The 19,391-nt window shown below is 47.9% G+C and overlaps 1 protein-coding gene across 1 annotated transcript in view; it reads left to right on the plus strand.

Moving 5' to 3' along the window:
* Positions 1 to 8,532: 8,532 nt before the first annotated feature.
* Positions 8,533 to 19,391, plus strand: part of FHIP1B (FHF complex subunit HOOK interacting protein 1B) — a 132,938-nt gene continuing 122,079 nt past the window's right edge. Inside the window, exon 1 of the mRNA XM_082245116.1 lies at positions 8,533 to 8,590. The gene's annotated coding sequence lies outside the window, so the exon portion shown is untranslated. The remainder of the gene's footprint in view (positions 8,591 to 19,391) is intronic.

Genomic DNA, 19,391 nt, shown 5'->3' on the forward strand with positions numbered 1-19,391 from the left:
TGCACACCTGGGGACATTGTATCCTATCTGAAATATAGAACATTAATACCTGGACACTGCACACCTGGAGACATTGTATCCAATCCGAAATACAGAACATGAATACCTGGACACTGCACACCTGGAGACATTGTATCCAATCCAATATATAGAACATTAATACCTGGACACTGCACACCTGGGGACATTGTATCCAATCCGAAATATAGAACATTAATACCTGGACACTGCACACCTGGAGACATTGTATCCAATCCGAAATATAGAACATTAACACCTGGACACTGCACACCTGGAGACATTGTATCCAATCCGAAATATAGAACATTAACACCTGGACACTGCACACCTGGGGACATTGTATCCAATCCGGAATATAGAACATTAATACCTGGACACTGCACACCTGGGGACATTGTATCCAATCCGAAATATAGAACATTAACACCTGGACACTGCACACCTGGAGACATTGTATCCAATATAAAATATAGAACATTAATACCTGGACACTGCACACCTGGAGACATTGTATCCAATCTGAAATATAGAACATTAATACCTGGACACTGCACACCTGGGGACATTGTATCCAATCCGAAATATAGAACATTAATACCTGGACACTGCACACCTGGGGACATTATATCCAATCCGAAATATAGAACATTAATACCTGGACACTGCACACCTGGAGACATTGTATCCAATCCGAAATATAGAACATTAATACCTGGACACTGCACACCTGGAGACATTGTATCCAATCCGAAATATAGAACATTAATACCTGGACACTGCACACCTGGGGACATTGTATCCAATCCGAAATATAGAACATTAACACCTGGACACTGCACACCTGGAGACATTGTATCCAATCCAATATATAGAACATTAATACCTGGACACTGCACACCTGGGGACATTGTATCCAATCTGAAATATAGAACATTAATACCTGGACACTGCACACCTGGAGACATTGTATCCAATATAAAATATAGAACATGAATACCTGGACACTGCACACCTGGGGACATTGTATCCAATCCGAAATACAGAACATTAATACCTGGACACTGCACACCTGGAGACATTGTATCCTATCTGAAATATAGAACATTAATTCCTGGACACTGCACACCTGGGGACATTGTATCCAATCCGAAATATAGAACATTAATACCTGGACACTGCACACCTGGAGACATTGTATCCAATCCGAAATACAGAACATGAATACCTGGACACTGCACACCTGGAGACATTGTATCCTATCTGAAATATAGAACATTAATACCTGGACACTGCACACCTGGGGACATTGTATCCAATCCGAAATACAGAACATGAATACCTGGACACTGCACACCTGGAGACATTGTATCCAATCCGGAATATAGAACATTAATACCTGGACACTGCACACCTGGAGACATTGTATCCAATCCGAAATATAGAACATGAATACCTGGACACTGCACACCTGGAGACATTGTATCCAATCCGAAATATAGAACATTAATACCTGGACACTGCACACCTGGAGACATTGTATCCAATCCGAAATATAGAACATTAATACCTGGACACTGCACACCTGGAGACATTGTATCCAATATAAAATATAGAACATTAATACCTGGACACTGCACACCTGGGGACATTGTATCCAATCTGAAATACAGAACATTAATACCTGGACACTGCACACCTGGAGACATTGTATCCTATCTGAAATATAGAACATTAATACCTGGACACTGCACACCTGTGGACATTGTATCCAATCCGAAATATAGAACATGAATACCTGGACACTGCACACCTGGAGACATTGTATCCAATCCGAAATACAGAACATGAATACCTGGACACTGCACACCTGGAGACATTGTATCCAATCCAAAATATAGAACATTAATACCTGAACACTGCACACCTGGAGACATTGTATCCAATCCGAAATATAGAACATTAATACCTGGACACTGCACACCTGTGGACATTGTATCCAATCCGAAATATAGAACATTAATACCTGGACACTGCACACCTGGAGACATTGTATCCAATCCAGAATATAGAACATTAATACCTGGACACTGCACACCTGGAGACATTGTATCCAATCCAAAATATAGAACATGAATACCTGGACACTGCACACCTGGAGACATTGTATCCAATCCGAAATATAGAACATGAATACCTGGACACTGCACACCTGGAGACATTGTATCCAATCCGAAATATAGAACATTAATACCTGGACACTGCACACCTGGAGACATTGTATCCAATCTGAAATATAGAACATGAATACCTGGACACTGCACACCTGGAGACATTGTATCCAATCCAATATATAGAACATTAATACCTGGACACTGCACACGTGGGGACATTGTATCCAATCCGAAATATAGAACATTAATACCTGGACACTGCACACCTGGAGACATTGTATCCAATCCGAAATATAGAACATTAATACCTGGACACTGCACACCTGTGGACATTGTATCCAATCCGAAATATAGAACATTAATACCTGGACACTGCACACCTGGAGACTTTGTATCCAATCCAGAATATAGAACATTAATACCTGGACACTGCACACCTGGAGACATTGTATCCAATCCAAAATATAGAACATGAATACCTGGACACTGCACACCTGGAGACATTGTATCCAATCCGAAATATAGAACATGAACACCTGGACACTGCACACCTGGAGACATTGTATCCAATCCGAAATATAGAACATTAATACCTGGACACTGCACACCTGGGGACATTGTATCCAATCCGAAATATAGAACATTAATACCTGGACACTGCACACCTGGAGACATTGTATCCAATCCAGAATATAGAACATTAATACCTGGACACTGCACACCTGGAGACATTGTATCCAATCCAAAATATAGAACATGAATACCTGGACACTGCACACCTGGAGACATTGTATCCAATCCGAAATATAGAACATGAATACCTGGACACTGCACACCTGGAGACATTGTATCCAATCCGAAATATAGAACATTAATACCTGGACACTGCACACCTGGAGACATTGTATCCAATCTGAAATATAGAACATGAATACCTGGACACTGCACACCTGGAGACATTGTATCCAATCCAATATATAGAACATTAATACCTGGACACTGCACACGTGGGGACATTGTATCCAATCCGAAATATAGAACATTAATACCTGGACACTGCACACCTGGAGACATTGTATCCAATCCGAAATATAGAACATTAATACCTGGACACTGCACACCTGTGGACATTGTATCCAATCCGAAATATAGAACATTAATACCTGGACACTGCACACCTGGAGACTTTGTATCCAATCCAGAATATAGAACATTAATACCTGGACACTGCACACCTGGAGACATTGTATCCAATCCAAAATATAGAACATGAATACCTGGACACTGCACACCTGGAGACATTGTATCCAATCCGAAATATAGAACATGAACACCTGGACACTGCACACCTGGAGACATTGTATCCAATCCGAAATATAGAACATTAATACCTGGACACTGCACACCTGGAGACATTGTATCCAATCTGAAATATAGAACATGAATACCTGGACACTGCACACCTGGAGACATTGTATCCAATCCAATATATAGAACATTAATACCTGGACACTGCACACGTGGGGACATTGTATCCAATCCGAAATATAGAACATTAATACCTGGACACTGCACACCTGGAGACATTGTATCCAATATAAAATATAGAACATTAATACCTGGACACTGCACACCTGGAGACATTGTATCCAATCCGAAATATAGAACATTAATACCTGGACAATGCACACCTGGGGACATTGTATCCTATCTGAAATATAGAACATTAATACCTGGACACTGCACACCTGGGGACATTGTATCCAATCCGAAATACAGAACATGAATACCTGGACACTGCACACCTGGAGACATTGTATCCAATCCAATATATAGAACATTAATACCTGGACACTGCACACCTGGGGACATTGTATCCAATCCGAAATATAGAACATTAATACCTGGACACTGCACACCTGGAGACATTGTATCCAATCCGAAATATAGAACATTAACACCTGGACACTGCACACCTGGAGACATTGTATCCAATATAAAATATAGAACATGAATACCTGGACACTGCACACCTGGGGACATTGTATCCAATCCGGAATATAGAACATTAATACCTGGACACTGCACACCTGGAGACATTGTATCCAATCCGAAATATAGAACATTAACACCTGGACACTGCACACCTGGAGACATTGTATCCAATCCAATATATAGAACATTAATACCTGGACACTGCACACCTGGAGACATTGTATCCAATATAAAATATAGAACATTAATACCTGGACACTGCACACCTGGGGACATTGTATCCAATCCGAAATATAGAACATTAATACCTGGACACTGCACACCTGGGGACATTATATCCAATCCGAAATATAGAACATTAATACCTGGACACTGCACACCTGGAGACATTGTATCCAATCCGAAATATAGAACATTAATACCTGGACACTGCACACCTGGGGACATTGTATCCAATCCGAAATACAGAACATGAATACCTGGACACTGCACACCTGGGGACATTGTATCCAATCCGAAATATAGAACATTAACACCTGGACACTGCACACCTGGAGACATTGTATCCAATCCAATATATAGAACATTAATACCTGGACACTGCACACCTGGAGACATTGTATCCAATATAAAATATAGAACATGAACACCTGGACACTGCACACCTGGAGACATTGTATCCAATCCGAAATATAGAACATTAATACCTGGACACTGCACACCTGGGGACATTATATCCAATCCGAAATATAGAACATTAATACCTGGACACTGCACACCTGGAGACATTGTATCCAATCCGAAATATAGAACATTAATACCTGGACACTGCACACCTGGGGACATTGTATCCAATCCGAAATACAGAACATGAATACCTGGACACTGCACACCTGGGGACATTATATCCAATCCGAAATATAGAACATTAATACCTGGACACTGCACACCTGGAGACATTGTATCCAATCCGAAATATAGAACATTAATACCTGGACACTGCACACCTGGAGACATTGTATCCAATCCGAAATATAGAACATTAATACCTGGACACTGCGCACCTGGGGACATTGTATCCAATCCGAAATATAGAACATTAACACCTGGACACTGCACACCTGGAGACATTGTATCCAATCCAATATATAGAACATTAATACCTGGACACTGCACACCTGGGGACATTGTATCCAATCTGAAATATAGAACATTAATACCTGGACACTGCACACCTGGAGACATTGTATCCAATCCGAAATATAGAACATTAATACCTGGACACTGCACACCTGGAGACATTGTATCCAATATAAAATATAGAACATGAATACCTGGACACTGCACACCTGGAGACATTGTATCCTATCTGAAATATAGAACATTAATTCCTGGACACTGCACACCTGGGGACATTGTATCCAATCCGAAATACAGAACATGAATACCTGGACACTGCACACCTGGAGACATTGTATCCAATCCGGAATATAGAACATTAATACCTGGACACTGCACACCTGGAGACATTGTATCCAATCCGAAATATAGAACATTAATACCTGGACACTGCACACCTGGAGACATTGTATCCAATATAAAATATAGAACATTAATACCTGGACACTGCACACCTGGGGACATTGTATCCAATCTGAAATACAGAACATTAATACCTGGACACTGCACACCTGGGGACATTGTATCCAATCCAAAATATAGAACATTAATACCTGAACACTGCACACCTGGAGATTAGTCATTTGCTGGTCTCCCTCCCCTCCATCCTCCATGGGGGTCTCTGGCCTGGAAATAGGACAGCAGAGGCTGGGAAATGTGACAAGGGGGGGTCACACTATTGGGGGTCTGTAGAAGCTTCCACATGTAGAAGCTTAGAGAGCACGTACCTCCCCTCCCCCTCCCCACACTCTTTATGTATGAAATGTGTTGGTGGCAGCAAAAGGGTTAAAAGTCATCCTCTGACGCCAAGGACAATTTTTAGGAACATTTTCAGGGACATAGTTAAAAACATTTCCAGCGACACAATTTGTGACATTTCTGGGGACATTATCCACATGGTCAAGGACATTATTATTTATATTTCCAGGGTCTTTAGTAAGGAAAAGTTTTAGGACCATTTTTTTTAAATATCCAGGGACAACGTTGGGACATTTCCAGGGACATTATATATATATTTTCAAGGATATTATCATCTATATTTAAAAGGAAATTTTGGTACATTTTGAGGGACATAATATATGTGTGTGTGGAGATATATATATATATACAGTATCTGACAAAAGTAAGTACACCCCTCACATTTTTGTAAATATTTTATTCTATCTTTTCCTGTGACAACACTGAAGAAATGAGACTTTGCTACAATGTAAAGTAGTGAGTGTACAGCTTGTATAACAGTGTAAATTTACTGTCCCCTCAAAATAACTCAACACACAGCCATTAATGTCTAAACCGCTGGCAACAAAAGTGAGTACACCCCTAAGTGACAATGTCTAAATTGGACCCAATTAGCCATTTTCCCTCCCCGGTGTCATCTGACTCGTTTTTGTTACAAGGTCTCAGGTGTGAATGGGGAGCAGGTGTGTTAAATTTGGTGTTATCGCTCTCACTCTCTCATACTGGTCACTGGAAGTTCAACATGGCACCTCATGGCAAAGAACTCTCTGAGGATCTGAAAAAAAGAATTGTTGCTTTACATAAAGATGGCCTAGGCTATAAGAAGATTGCCAAGACCCTGAAACTGAGCTGCAGCACGGTGGCCAAGACCATACAGCGGTTTAACAGGACAGGTTCCACTCAGAACAGACCTCACCATGGTCCACCAAAGAAGTTGAGTGCCGTTCTCAGCGTCATATCCAGAGGTTGTCTTTGGGAAATAGACGTATGAGTGCTGCCAGCATTGTTGCAGAGGTTGAAGGGGTGGGGGAGGGGTCAGCCTGTCAGTGCTCAGACCATACGCCGCACACTGCATCAAATTGGTCTGCATGGCTGTCATCCCAGAAGGAAGCCTCTTCTAAAGATGCACAAGAGAGCCTGCAAACAGTTTGCTGAAGACAAGCAGACTAAGGACATGGATTACTGGAACCATCTCCTGTGCTCTGATGAGACCAAGATAAACTTATTTGGTGCAGATGGTGTCAGGCGTGTGTGGCGGCAACCAGGTGAGGAGTACAAAGACAAGTGTATCTTCCCTACAGTCAGGCATGGTGGTGGGAGTGTCATGGTCTGGGGCTGCATGAGTGCTGCCGACACTGGGGAGCTACAGTTCATTGAGGGAACCATGAATGCCAACATGTACTGTGACATACTGAAGCAGAGCATGATCCCCTCCCTTCAGAGACTGGGGGGCAGGGCAGTATTCCAACATAACGACCCCCAAACACCTCCAAGATGACTACTGCCTTGCTAAAGAAGCTGAGGGTAAAGGTGATGGACTGGCCATCACCTTTCTGTGGGACATCCTCAAACGGAAGATGGAGGAGCGCAAGGTCTCTAACATCCACCAGCTCTGTGATGTCATCATGGAGGAGGGGAAGAGGACTCCAGTGGCAACCTGGGAAGCTCTGGTGAACTCCATGCCCAAGAGGGTTAAGGCAGTGCTGGAAAATAATGGTGGCCACACAAAATATTCACACTTTGGGCCCAATTTGGAGATTGTCACGTAGGGGTGTACTGACTTTTGTTGCCAGCGGTTTAGACATTAATGGCTGTGTGTTGAGTTATTTTGAGGGGACAGTAAATTTACACTGTTATACAAGCTGTACACTCACTACTTTACATTGTAGCAAAGTGTCATTTCTTCAGTGTTGTCACATGAAAAGATAGAATGTGAGGGGTGTACTTACTTTTGTGAGATACTATATCTATATAATGTCCCTGTAAATGTCTCTAAAATTATCCCTTAAAATATACGAAAATGGTACCTGGAAATTTATATGAAAATATCCTATATATATATATTTTTTCCAGGGACATTATCAGATATTAAGAATATTTTTAAGAATGTTTTCTGCCATATTATAAATATTTTCAAGGACATTTTTTATGTTTCCAGGGACATTTCTGGAGATATTCTCTATATATATATATATCAGGACATTATTAGAAATAAAGATACAATGATGGGTGATTGAAGGACATCTCCAGGGACATTATAAGGACTGTGTGAGGGGGAGGGGGGACAATGAATGGAGAATTCTCCCATGGATGGAGTCAGGCTGCAGTTCCTCTCTCTCTCCTCCAGATGTCGCCCCAGAGCCATTCTCCTCCACACCATGTGCGCACACAGACTACATCTCCCGGCATGCCATGCGGAGGGGGCGGAGCCTAGGAGGTGCAGCAACACGGCGGAGAAACATGGCGGCTGGGTGCCGAGGAGACAGGTGAGAGACTGGGGGAGGGGGGACCGTATATACTGAGCCCCAATATATCCCCCCTCACTACCACCCCCACTGTATACCCCTCCCCCTCTGTATATACCCCATGGTACCCCTCCCCCTCCACTGCTACCGTCATACACTGACCATCTCATACCTGTACCCCCCCGAGAGGAGGCACTGTCCCCTCCCCCCCCTGTATACACCTCTACCCCTCCCTCTCTGTATACACCTCCCCCCCTCCCCCCTCTGTATACCCCCCCTCTGTATACACCTCCCCCCTCTGTATACACCTCTACCCCTCCCCCCCCCCACTGTATACACCTCTACTCCTCCCCCCTCTGTATACACCTCTACCCCTCCCCCCTCTGTATACACCTCCACCCCTCCCCCCTCTGTATACACCTCCACCCCTCTATATACACCTCCACCCTTCCCCCCCTCTGTATACACCTCTACCCTTCCCCCCCTCTGTATACACCTCTACCCTTCCCCCCTCTGTATACACCTCTACCCCTCCCCCCCACTGTATACACCCCATTGTACTTCCCCCCCCCCTGTATACACCTCCACCCCTCCCCCTCTATATACACCTCCACCCTCCCCCCCACTGTATACACCTCCACCCTCCCCCCCACTGTATACACCTCTACCCCTCCCCCCCACTGTATACACCTTCACCCCTCCCCCCCCCTGTATACACCTCTACCCCTCCCCCCCACTGTATACACCCCATTGTACTTCCCCCCCCCCCTGTATACACCTCCACCCCTCCCCCTCTATATACACCTCCACCCTTCCCCCCCCCCACTGTATACACCTCTACCCTTCCCCCCCCCCACTGTATACACCTCTACCCCTCCCCCTCTGTATACACCTCCACCCCTCCCCCTCTGTATACACCTCCACCCCTCCCCCTCTGTATACACCTCCACCCCTCCCCCTCTGTATACACCTCCACCCCTCCCCCCCTGTATACACCTCTACCCCTCCCCCCCACTGTATACACCCCATTGTACTTCCCCCCCCCCCTGTATACACCTCCACCCCTCCCCCTCTATATACACCTCCACCCTTCCCCCCCCCCACTGTATACACCTCTACCCTTCCCCCCCCCCACTGTATACACCTCTACCCCTCCCCCTCTGTATACACCTCCACCCCTCCCCCTCTGTATACACCTCCACCCCTCCCCCTCTGTATACACCTCCACCCCTCCCCCTCTGTATACACCTCCACCCCTCCCCCTCTGTATACACCTCCACCCCTCCCCCTCTGTATACACCCCTTTAACAGAACCATGACCCACATTGTGTTTGTGGGCTTTCCTCAGTTATGAACATAAATATCAGATATTCTCCCCCTCCCCCATACAAAGCTAGCCAAGAACTTCGCTTCTACAAGTTCTGGAATCTTCTTCTCCTTTATTGAACAGTCACACATAATTTATATACAGCATGGACCTCCCCCCCTCCTAATCCTATTACAACACACAGGTCAGGGGTTACCTGATTACATTATCATATGCAGATGACATTATATACAGAAATAGAATTTACCTGAACTAATTATCCAGCCATCTGGACAAAAACAATATGTGAGGTCATTAACATTTAACAATGGGAATGGCAGAATCCACATTCCATCTCAATACACAGCCAATAGGAAGAGACCACCAGTGACAGACTGTCCGTCTCTGACATTGAGATACAACACACATTATCAGAAGTGTAAACAAAGAACCCATTGTAGATAACCGGTGAGTATATCAGAATATTCATCGATGAGTAGAAGACAGGTGGGGGAGGGGATATCAGTATCTGCTAGGAGTCTGACTGTGTGGAGCCGTCCTCATATATTTCCTGAGATAAATATCACCCTCACATGGGAAGTAAGGAGCACGGCTTACCAGGGGGATGGAGGGGAGAAGAGCTGAGGAACTTCAGGAGTTTGCTGGGTAGCTGGAAGCACAGCGGGGCAAAACGTCCCCAGAAAGTCAGAAGAAGCCAGGCAACCTAGTGCAGAGGTAAGTCCAGGTGGGGGGGTCAAACACTGAGAGCAGCAGAGCCAGGTCAGGGGTGAACTTGAAGGCAGGCTGGGTAGGAGGAACAGGCCGAGGTCTTCAGGCAGGAGAAGGCAGGCTGGGTTGGAGGAACAGGCCGAGGTCTTCAGGCAGGAGAAGGTAGGGAGATGAATAGTGGAAGCCGGGGTCATACACAGTTGATGAGCAGAAGGCAGGCTGGGTTGGAGGAACAGGCCGAGGTCTTCAGGCAGGAGAAGGCAGGCTGGGTTGGAGGAACAGGCCAAGGTCTTCAGGCAGGAGAAGGCAGGCTGGGGGGTAGGAGGAACAGGCTGAGGTCTTCAGGCAGGAGAAGGTAGGCTGGGTTGGAGGAACAGGCCAAGGTCTTCAGGCAGGAGAAGGCAGGCTGGGGGGTAGGAGGAACAGGCCGAGGTCTTCAGGCAGGAGAAGGTAGGCTGGGTTGGAGGAACAGGCCAAGGTCTTCAGGCAGGAGAAGGCAGGCTGGGGGGTAGGAGGAACAGGCTGAGGTCTTCAGGCAGGAGAAGGCAGGCTGGGTTGGAGGAACAGGCCGAGGTCTTCAGGCAGGAGAAGGTAGAGAGGTCAATGGTGGAAGCCGGGGTCATACACAGGAGATAAGCAGAAGGCAGGCTGGGTAGGAGGAACAGGCCAAGGTCTTCAGGCAGGAGAAGGCAGGCTGGGTAGGAGGAACAGGCCGAGGTCTTCAGGCAGGAGAAGGTAGAGAGGTCAATGGTGGAAGCCGGGGTCATACACAGGAGATAAGCAGAAGGCAGGCTGGGTAGGAGGAACAGGCCAAGGTCTTCAGGCAGGAGAAGGCAGGCTGGGTAGGAGGAACAGGCCGAGGTCTTCAGGCAGGAGAAGGTAGAGAGGTCAATGGTGGAAGCCGGGGTCATACACAGGAGATAAGCAGAAGGCAGGCTGGGTAGGAGGAACAGGCCGAGGTCTTCAGGCAGGAGAAGGCAGGCTGGGTAGGAGGAACAGGCCGAGGTCTTCAGGCAGGAGAAGGCAGGCTGGGTAGGAGGAACAGGCCGAGGTCTTCAGGCAGGAGAAGGCAGGCTGGGTAGGAGGAACAGGCCGAGGTCTTCAGGCAGGAGAAGGCAGGCTGGGTAGGAGGAACAGGCCGAGGTCTTCAGGCAGGAGAAGGCAGGCTGGGTAGGAGGAACAGGCCGAGGTCTTCAGGCAGGAGAAGGCAGGCTGGGTAGGAGGAACAGGCCGAGGTCTTCAGGCAGGAGAAGGTAGCAAGGTCAATGGGGGAAGCCGGGGTCATACACAGGAGATAAGGAGAAGCCAAGTCGGTGGAGGAAGCCAAGGGTCAAGCCAGGAGAAGATCAATCAGAGTCAGGAGCAAGCTGAGTGACAACAGGGAATCCAATAGCAGAATACGGGAGGCACGGGAACACGGGGAGCTGACTATAATCCAGCAATGAGAGGCGCCCCACAGCCATCTTTTATAGGCCAGCAAAAGGTTCCATCTGTCACGCATTGCGATCGCCAATTCGCGCCCTCATCAACGCCGATACGCTATTCTTACACCAGGGCTGTGCGGATGCTCCGCCAACGTCCATCAGCACTATTGGCAGTGCTGCCTCTCTCACCGTCATTTCCCTGACAGATGAGCTGTGATTGGAGGGAGTGCTGTGATTGGAGGGCACTCTGTGATTGGAGGGAGTGCTGTGATTGGAGGGCGCTCTGTGATTGGAGGGAGTGCTGTGATTGGAGGGAGTGCTGTGATTGGAGGGCGCTCTGTGATTGGAGGGCGCTCTGTGATTGGAGGGCGCTCTGTGATTGGAGGGCACGTTGTGATTGGAGGGCACGTTGTGATTGGAGGGCACGTTGTGATTGGAGGGCACGTTGTGATTGGAGGGCACGTTGTGATTGGAGGGCACGTTGTGATTGCAGAGGGCACGTTGTGATTGGAGGGCACGTTGTGATTGCAGAGCGCTCTGTGATTGGAGGGTGCGCTGTGATTGCCAGTGATAAGCGCTGTTTTACTTTAATGTAAATCCCTCCTTTTTTTTTTCCCCAGCTCCGGCCCACCCCCGGCTTCCTGTCTTGCCTAGGTTGAGATGTCTGCAGCCTCATTGGATATTCACCTCACCGGTCCTAGAGGGCGTTGTCTTCGGTACAGCGACTGGAAGAGCACGTTATCGGGGGGGAAGGGGGGCCGCTGCCTGAACTGGGAAGACACAGCCAGCCCCCGATGACGTCCGACGCGAAACACAGTATGACAGCAGATCGACGCAGGACTTGCTGGGCGTACGATGATATCTTTTGAGCTCAAAAGGTAAGCAGGGTCGGGATGGGGGGGATGGAGGGGGGGGGGGGGTCGGGATGGAGGGGAGGGGGGTATTTCCTCATTGAAGGATAAATTCATCTTTTTACAAAAAATATATACTATTGTCAAATATCCCAACCACCCCTTTGGGGGCAGCCATGGTGTAGTGGGCCCCAGAGTGAGTATCCATTATAATGTTAGGGGGGCATTGGTCAGACCTTGTCAACCAATGAGAAGCGCATCTGAGGCTGCTGCTTCTGATAGGCTGTCCCAGAAAGGATCTCTTCCCATTGGTCAATAGTGGTGCTGACCAATGAGTGCACGCCATTGCAAGCCTTATATTGGATGCATATTGTGGTCTGCAGGGGCAGCCAGGATTTTTGGGGTTTGTTCAGTGTGGAAAGCTGAACTTACCTCCTTGTGGAGCGCAGACTCCCCCACAAACTGTGTGTTGATGTCCCAGCCCCTCCAGTCCATGGAAAGATCACATGTAATAAAAGTTTCCAATCCTTCATGACATCACAGAATTAGAGAAAGAAGAGGGGCTCCTTATTGGCTGAGTCCCATCCTGCTGATGGAGGATGTGCGACCCCCACACACACCCCATAACACGGTGACTCCATGCGATCGTTTCACACTTCGATGGTGCAGAATTCTTCCTTAAAGAGCCCATTGATGAGCAGAAAGAGGGAGGAGCTCTGCAGTGACGTCCCGTCTGGGTATTAAAGGGCTGATTTTGCGCTCATTTTCCCCCGTCTGTAGCCTGAGGCGAGGACAGTCCGCCGTCTGAACTGTGCATTGATGTATTTGTTCCATATAGGACCAGTTCACACCTGAATTTCTTGGCAATGAGTTGAAATCGCACAATAAATTGGCTGCCTTTGCGATCCGCTTCTGGGGTGATGTTAAAGAGGAGCTTTGGTCCCCCCCCGCAAAAATAAAAATTGTCATACAAATCCTGCCTTCGCTTAAACGCTTTCTGGTGTGAACCTCTCCTTTTAAATGACTTTACCTCCCTGCACTCCCTCCCCAGTAAAGTAAAAACCTATTTTATTTTATCTATTTGGGTTTTCTTTTTTTTTTGTTGCCAAATATTCTCATTATATATCACAAGAGGCTGCAGAAGCAGGGACAAGCGGTAGGTGGTGGGTGGACCTGGAGCACGTCATCAGGGGCTGCAGGAGCAGGGACAAGCGGTAGGTGGTGGGTGGACCTGGAGCACGTCATCAGGGGCTGCAGGAGCAGGGACAAGCGGTAGGTGGTTGGTGGACCTGGAGCATGTCATCAGGGGCTGCAGGAGCAGGGACAAGCGGTAGGTGGTTGGTGGACCTGGAGCATGTCATCAGGGGCTGCAGGAACAGGGACAAGTGGTTGGTGGACCTGGAGCATGTCATCAGAGGCTGCAGGGACACACAGCGGTTGGTGTTGGGTGCACCCAGAGCATGTCATCGGGGGCTGTAGGAGCAGGGACAACACAGTGGTTGGTGTTTGATGGACCTGGAACACGTCATCAGAGGCTGCAGGAGCAGGGACACACAGCGGTTGGTGTTGGTTGGACCCAGAGCACGTCATCAGAGGCTGCAGGAGCAGCGGTTGGTGGTGGGTGGACCTGGAGCACGTCATCAGGGGCTGTAGGAGCAGGAACACAAAGCTGTTGGTGTTGGGTGGACCTGGAGCACGTCATCAGGGGCTGTAGGAGCAGGAACACGCAGCGGTTGGTGTTGGGTGGACCTAGAGCACGTCATCAGGGGTTGCAGGAGCAAGGACAAACAGAGTGGCTGGGGTTGGGTGGACCTGGAGCATGTCATAAGTGGTTGCAGGAACAGGGACACAGCGGTTGGTGTTGGGTGGACCTGGAGCATATCATCAGGGGCTTCAGGAGCAGGAACACACAGCAGTTGCTGTTGGGAGGACCCAAAGCATGTCATCAGGGGCTGCAGGAGCAGCGGTTGGAGATGGGTGGACCTGGAGCACGTCATCAGGGGCTGTAGGAGCAGGGACACACAGCGGTTGGTGGTGGGTGGACCTGGAGCACGTCATCAGGGGCTTCAGGAACACAGCAGTTGGTGTTGGGTGGACCCATAGCACATCATCAGGGGCTGCAGGAGCAGCGGTTGGTGGTGGGTGGACCTGGAGCATTTAATCAAAGGCTTCAGGAGCAGAAACACACAGCAGTTGGTGTTGGGTGGACCCAGAGCATGTCATCATAACTTTACAAACCCAACACACAGTCCCCTTTATATCAGAGTCCTCCCTTAAATTAAAGTCTTCCATCGTCCTCTCAGGCAGGTCCCTTCTTCATCAGGGTCCCCTCTTAAAGAGTCTGGGTGGAGGTTGGTTGGGTCGAAGTTGAGACCACAGGCAGCCTCTGTTGACTTTAGTCCTCTTTCTGTGCACATTAAAGATGCATTACTGACCCTCGCTGCGGGCCAGATGTGGCCCATGGGCCATAATTTGGAGACCCCCCCCCACATTACAGGTTGTATGGCTCAAGGTGACCTCTATGGCCCCCCTCCAGCTATGGGTGACAGGCCCTGACTGGGATCCGCCACCTTCCTGTAGTCACAAGCAAACTCTGTAACCTGTAAAGGGCTTTTAAAGCGTCACCTAAGGATGTAAAATTGTTTGTCGCTGTTTCGCAGGCGTGCGCACTTTTAAAGTGTGACGTGTTTGGTATCTATTTACTCGGCGTAACTTCCATCTTTTATATATTGCCAAAAAATTGGGTTATGTATAGTGTTTTTTTTTTTTTGCATTAAAATTCAAAAATGTTGCGTTTTGAAGAAAACCGCTGCGTAAATACCGTGTGACATAAAAGAATTGCAAAAACCACCAATTTATTCTCCAGGGCCTCTGCTATAAATAAAAGGTATAATGTTTGGGTTCTAACTAATTTTCTAGCAAAAAAATACTGATTGTTACATGTGAACGAAAGGTGCCAGAAATGTCCTGGACTGGAGGTGGTTAAACTATTGAAAAAAAAAAAGATTAATTGATTACCCCGCACGCCATCAACGGAAAACGCACGCCGTCACAGAGCCCCATTGATCTGGTGGAATTAATTGTACAATGTAATTAGCTTGGAAGTCATTGAGCTTCTAGTGAAGGCAGAACTATACTCCTCTCCATGGGATCCGGGATGTCAGTGATTGAGGATTGGGTCTAGGCTCCGGGATCCGGGATATCAGTGATTGAGGATTGTGTCTTGGCTGCAGGTGTGGGAATATCCGTGATTGAGGATTGTGTCTAGGTTCCGGGATCGGGTATTTCAGTGATTGAGGATTGTGTCTAGGTTCCGGGATCGGGTATTTCAGTGATTGAGGATTGTGTCTAGGTTCCGGGATCGGGTATTTCAGTGATTGAGGATTGTGTCTAGGCTCCGGGATCTGGGATATCAGTGATTGAGGATTGTGTCTGAGATCCGGGATATCAGTGATTGAGGATTGTGTCTAGGCTCCGGGATCTGGGATATCAGTGATTGAGGATTGTGTCTGAGATCCGGGATATCAGTGATTGAGGATTGTGTCTAGGCTCCGGGATCTGGGATATCAGTGATTGAGGATTGTGTCTAGGCTCCGGGATCAGGGATATCAGTGATTGAGGATTGTGTCTAGGTTCCGGGATCGGGGATATCAGTGATTGAGGATTGTGTCTAGGCTCCGGGATCAGGGATATCAGTGATTGATGATTGTGTCTAGGCTCCGGGATCGGGGATATCAGTGATTGAGGATTGTGTCTAGGCTCCGGGATCTGGGATATCAGTGATTGAGGATTGTGTCTAGGTTCCGGGATCGGGATATCAGTGATTGAGGGTTGTGTCTAATCTCCAGGATCAGGTATATCAGTGATTGATGATTGTGTCTAGGCTCCGGGATATGGAATATCAGTGATTGATGATTGTGGTTTCTGAGATCAGGGATATCTGTGATTGAGGATTGTGTCTAGGCTCCAGGATCGGGGATATCAGTGATTGAGGGTTGTGTCTAGGCTCCGGGATCAGGGATATCAGTGATTGAGGGTTGTGTCTAGGCTCCGGTATCGGGGATATCAGTGATTGAGGATTGTGTCTAGGCTCCGGGATCAGGGATATCAGTGATTGATGATTGTGTCTAGGTTCCCGGGATCAGGGATATCAGTGATTGATGATTGTGTCTAGGCTCCGGGATATTAGTGATTGAGGGTTGTGTCTAGGCTCCGGGATCGGGGATATCAGTGATTGATGATTGTGTCTAGGTTCCGGGATATGGAATATCAGTGATTGATGATTGTGGTTTCTGAGATCAGGGATATCAGTGATTGAGGATTGTGTCTAGGCTCCGGGATCTGGGATATCAGTGATTGAGGGTTGTGTCTAGGCTCCGGGATCAGGGATATCAGTGATTGATGATTGTGTCTAGGCTCCGGGATCGGGGATATCGGTGATTGAGGGTTGTGTCTAGGCTCCGGGATCGGGGATATCAGTGATTGAGGGTTGTGTCTAGGCTCCGGTATCGGGGATATCAGTGATTGAGAATTGTGTCTAGGCTCCGGGATCGGGGATTTCAGTGATTGAGGGTTGTGTCTATGCTCCGGGATCAGGGATTTTAGTGATTGAGGGTTGTGTCTAGGCTCCGGGATCGAGGATATCAGTGATTGAGGGTTGTGTCTAGGCTCCGGGATCTGGGATATCAGTGATTGAGGATTGTGTCTAGGCTCCAGGATCGGGGATATCAGTGATTGAGGATTGTGTCTAGGTTCTGGGATCGGGGATATCAGTGATTGAGGGTTGTGTCTAGGCTCCGGTATCGGGGATATCAGTGATTGAGGATGGTGTCTGGGATCCGGGATTGGGGATATCAGTGATTGAGGGTTGTGTCTAGGCTCCGGGATCGGGGATATCAGTGATTGATGATTGTGTCTAGGTTCCGGGATCGGGGATATCAGTGATTGAGGGTTGTGTCTAGGCTCCGGGATCGGGGATATCAGTGATTGAGGGTTGTGTCTAGGCTCCGGTATCGGGGATATCAGTGATTGAGGATGGTGTCTGGGATCCGGGATTGGGGATATCAGTGATTGGGGATTGTGTCTAGGCTCCGGGATCAGGGATATCAGTGATTGATGATTGTGTCTAGGCTCCGGGATCGGGGATATCAGTGATTGAGGGTTGTGTCTAGGCTCCGGGATCGGGGATATCAGTGATTGATGATTGTGTCTAGGCTCCGGGATCGGGGATATCAGTGATTGAGGGTTGTGTCTAGGCTCCGGTATCGGGGATATCAGTGATTGAGGATGGTGTCTGGGATCCGGGATTGGGGATATCAGTGATTGGGGATTGTGTCTAGGTTCCGGGATCGGGGATATTAGTGATTGAGGGTTGTGTCTAGGCTCCGGGATCGAGGATATCAGTGATTGAGGGTTGTGTCTAGGCTCCGGGATCTGGGATATCAGTGATTGAGGATTGTGTCTAGGCTCCGGTATCGGGGATATCAGTGATTGAGGATTGTGTCTAGGCTCCAGGATCGGGGATATCAGTGATTGAGGATTGTGTCTAGGTTCTGGGATCGGGGATATCAGTGATTGAGGGTTGTGTCTAGGCTCCGGTATCGGGGATATCAGTGATTGAGGATGGTGTCTGGGATCCGGGATTGGGGATATCAGTGATTGAGGGTTGTGTCTAGGCTCCGGGATCAGGGATATCAGTGATTGATGATTGTGTCTAGGTTCCGGGATCGGGGATATCAGTGATTGAGGGTTGTGTCTAGGCTCCGGGATCGGGGATATCAGTGATTGAGGGTTGTGTCTAGGCTCCGGTATCGGGGATATCAGTGATTGAGGATGGTGTCTGGGATCCGGGATTGGGGATATCAGTGATTGGGGATTGTGTCTAGGCTCCGGGATCAGGGATATCAGTGATTGAGGATTGTGTCTGGGATCCAGGATCGGGGATATCAGTGATTGAGGATGGTGTCTGGGATCCGGGATTGGGGATATCAGTGATTGGGGATTGTGTCTAGGCTCCGGGATCAGGGATATCAGTGATTGATGATTGTGTCTAGGCTCCGGGATCGGGGATATCAGTGATTGAGGGTTGTGTCTAGGCTCCGGTATCGGGGATATCAGTGATTGAGGATGGTGTCTGGGATCCGGGATTGGGGATATCAGTGATTGGGGATTGTGTCTAGGCTCCGGGATCGGGGATATCAGTGATTGATGATGGTGTCTGGGATCCGGGATTGGGGATATCAGTGATTGAGGGTTGTGTCTAGGCTCCGGGATCAGGGATATCAGTGATTGATGATTGTGTCTAGGTTCCGGGATCAGGGATATCAGTGATTGAGGGTTGTGTCTAGGCTCCGGGATCGGGGATATCAGTGATTGAGGGTTGTGTCTAGGCTCCGGTATCGGGGATATCAGTGATTGAGGATGGTGTCTGGGATCCGGGATTGGGGATATCAGTGATTGATGATTGTGTCTAGGCTCCGGGATCGGGGATATCAGTGATTGATGATGGTGTC

The sequence above is a fragment of the Pelophylax lessonae genome (genome assembly GCF_965119305.1).
Source record: "Pelophylax lessonae genome assembly, chromosome: 2".
NCBI lineage: Eukaryota > Metazoa > Chordata > Amphibia > Anura > Ranidae > Pelophylax > Pelophylax lessonae.